Below are 4,116 nucleotides of genomic sequence, written 5' to 3'. Positions count from 1 at the left end.
GGGCCTCATATACATCAAGTGGACCGCGCTCACGGGCCACACCAATCGGCCTCTTATATCTTAAATAGGCTGAATCAATGGGCCTAATATACATCAAGTGGGCCGCAACAACGGACCATAAACAAATCAAAGGTGGGCCTCACAGATGAGCCACAAACATATCAAAGGTGGGCCTCACAGATGGGCCATAACTACATCAAGATGGGCCTCATACACATACCAAGGTGGGCCTCAATGGACGGCCATAAATAAATCAAAATGGGCCTTATACATATACCAAGGTGTGCCTCAATGGGCGGCTATATGTCCTAGAGGGGGGGTGAATAGGACAATGCCAAATAAAAACTTATAACAATGGAATAATAAAGAAAATGATAGCCAAATTAAATAACAATGCAAGAAAGAAAAACAACCTCAAAATTCAGATCTTGAGAGGTTGATACAAACGTTATTCTAAGGACAACCTTACACCAAAACGAGTTTATGGTAGGACAACCTTATTTCTAGAAAGGTCTTTGTATCAAGTCTCAAATCGAAGAGGAATACAAAAACAAATATGAACTGAATTGAAATAACTTGTAATTAAAGATGTATTGTTCTAGGGACAGCCATACACCATAAAAATGGCAGGGCAACCTTGTTGGAACAACTTTCAAAATGAAATTGAAAAACAAGCTTATAAAGGAATAGCAGAAAGTAAATTCTAAGCTATTACAACATTCTCACAAAGCTTGAAATAATTACAACATTCACCACCATACATACATCCCACAAAAAGAATAAAAACAATTAAAAGAATAAATCAATCAACCACAACTCAAAGGATTTATAGTGGTTCGCCTGTGTGTTCACCAACTGTTATCCAACAGCCACACAAAAAGCTACTCCACTCCTAATATCCTCACACAGGGGATATTAGCGTTCACTAAAGATAGGTTTTCCCAGGTTCACCCAAAACCCTTACAATTGTGTCTTTGTATGTGGGCTTACACAATTAAAAAACCCCACTTCTGAGTTTTCCTGGCTTTCCTCAGATAACCAATATAACAAGATTTTTGCAAATCTTGAAAGAAACCAAAATAATAGAAAGGAATTTACAATATGTAAAATACCTGAATATCTCCTTCGTTGTAGCAGCCCGGTAGAACCAAATCAAAGTAGATGATTGAATGTCCAAGTTCAATGTCCAGTACTCGATTACAATGGTTCTAGTTCTAATTGATTTTAAATTAAACCAAACAGGGCTTGCCTTAATTGATTTTGATTCCAAAGAAAGGGAATAACAATTCCTCTTTTCAAATCAGATTGGAATAACAGAAACAAAATCAATTAAAATAAAGCTAAGGAAAGAAGATATTAAATAAGCACACTTAGCTTAGATGGAGCACAAAATTATCTCTCAGAAGTTCGACGAAGATTGGCTTGAATACTATAATTAAATCGATGATTTCTTCTGAGATTCGTGCTCTATTTATAAGTGAAAAGATCAGGTCTTGATCTAGAGTGCTCTACGACTAGTCGAAGCTCTAATAAGATATTTGAAAAATTCGGCGGGATATGCTTTGACCGTTCTACGACTGGTCGTAGCCCTCCTACGACTGGTCGTAGGTCACCTACGACTGGTCGTAGGTTTCCTTCGACTGGTCGTAGGTCCTGCAAAGACCCGCTGGACTTCGAGTCGTAGATTCTACGACTGGTCGAAGATTGACATTGTTCCTACGATCGGTCGAGCATTCCTGGACTAGTCGAAGGCTAGATTTTATCCGGAATTTGTAACAAACTTACGACTGGTCGAGGATTTTCTTAGACTGGTCGAAGCAAGTCTAGGACTAGTCGAAGCAGACCTAAGACTGGTCGAAGAACAGACCAATCACATGTAAAATAACATTCGACTTATGTATCCGAAATGACCTACTTTCTAAGGTCATCCTATGGTCAAACAAACCTCAATCAAGAAGTATGGACATTGAAACAAGAGACCATGAAGAATGAGCCTTGAAGTCTTGATGTAGACTAAACCTTGAAGTAGCTCAATCATGAAAGTGGCTTGAGTTTCAACTTGAGTCTTGAGTTCAGCTTGAGTCTTGCCTTGTACTTTCTTTTTCTTTTCAGCTTGAGTCTTGTGAGCAGTTCTTTCATTCCAGTTCTTTCATTCAAGATCTTGAGTCTTTTACTTGAGAGCTTTGCTTGATGTGAGCTTAGCTTGTTCATGTATGTTGATCCTTGAGAGAGCTTCACTTAAGCGGGTTATATATAACATAACAGTGATTTTGGCACCACAAATTTGACAACAAAATGGGCCTTATACATATACCAAGGTGTGCCTCAATGGGCGGCCACAAATAAATCAAGATGGGCCCCATACATATCCCAAGGTGGGCCTCAAAAGGCAGCTCACGATTGGGCAAAAATAGGTGGACAGTGGGTCTAACACATGCATCATGGTGGAGTCCACATCACCGTCCAAATTGTCCAGCACTGTCTAGACTATGTGGATAATAATACACATATCAAGGTGGTTCACCGTCCAGATGGTGGATGCATGGACAAGGCACGTACATCAGATAACTGGTGCTTCTAGCACCAACGGACGGTGTAGGTATAACACCTACCACATGTGGAACCCACAAAACTGCTGCATCAACAACGGCTAAGTAGGTGATGGGGCCCACAGATAGACGGTTTGGATATGCATTACGTGGGCCCCATGTCCATGTGGATGGCAAGGATGAGGCCCATACATCATGATGGCTCCCATGTGCTGGGCAGCAGCATGTTAACAAAAGAGTCTCACCGTCCCATCCTGCTGGACGGTGGGGATACATCCCATATACATTTAATATAGGTCCCACCGTCCTTGCCTCTGGACGGTGGAGACAACACTCGCATCAGGAGGGTTCCACACGTACATCACGTGGGTCCCACTGCCATCTCAAAATGGCTGGACGGTCTAGATCAAACCCATACATTTGGTGGGTCCCACGGGCCTACTGGCATCATAATGCCAGCCGTATAGCTGGTGTGAGTACAACAGCCAACCTGCTTCCATACAAGGTGGGTTCCACCATCCACTACTGTGGATGGTGTGAGTCAAAACACATACATCATTTTGGGTCCCACGTGGGGCCCACCTTACATTTATTTACCGTCCAATCTGCTGACAAGGTCATACGGACCTGGATGAACTGGAAAACAAATTTCTTATTAATCCAAAACATCTGTGACACCCAAAAGAGTTTCAATGGCAGACATTCAATCACTCTGTTCCTTGTGATGTGGGCCACTTAAGAGCCGTATATGGCTGATTTTTGGACTGGTCACTGCTCAGAGGGAGGCCCACCAAATGCACGACTTTGATGCTCTACACGTATCACAGAGGGGCCCACAGCTGGGACCCATGGCCCCTGCTCATTTCACGTCTAGCGAAGCAGCGCCTGTTGTTGTTGTCGGCGGCAGTAGGTGCTCCCTAGTTTTTTTTTTGACAAATTGGGTTTTTCTAAGGTTTTTCATGCGTGGGGCCCGTATCAGAAGAATCCACCCCGCCCACTGGTTTCTACAGTCTATATCAAATCCATCAAGCCCAATATTGGGCATGTTTCAGTGTGTAGAAAAATTTAAATGAATTTAAATAGTGAAAATCAATGTTTGTTAAGGTATGACCCACCAAATAGTCAGATCAACTTCATTTTTCGGCTCAACGCCTAAAATGAGTTGGGGAATGGAATAAACGGTTTGGATTAGGTCCATACATCAATGTGGGGCCTCCATAAGCTGCCCACCCCAAAGCTTGAACCACGCTGATATCTTTGTGTTTTCTTGACAGCAACCACGCCATCAGTCCATGCTTCACTGACGTCCAGCGTCCTGGACGATTTTTGGATGCAACACATGTTAAGGTGGGCCCCACCTTCACACATATGGTTTAGGTGGGCCACCATATGCATGGATGGTGTGGATAAAAAATCATCAAGGTGGGGTCCATCCAAGTGGGCCACACAGCCACATCATTTCACATAATAGAAAATGAAAGAGTGAGGGAGAGAGAGAGATCGGAGTAGCGGAGGGGCCCCGCCACTATGGGCCCCTCTTTAATACAAATCATACATTAAGATGGGT

Source organism: Magnolia sinica, chromosome 19, assembly GCF_029962835.1.
Source record: "Magnolia sinica isolate HGM2019 chromosome 19, MsV1, whole genome shotgun sequence".
NCBI lineage: Eukaryota > Viridiplantae > Streptophyta > Magnoliopsida > Magnoliales > Magnoliaceae > Magnolia > Magnolia sinica.
The sequence above is the reverse complement of the archived record's forward strand: the minus strand, read 5'-3'. Positions refer to the sequence as shown.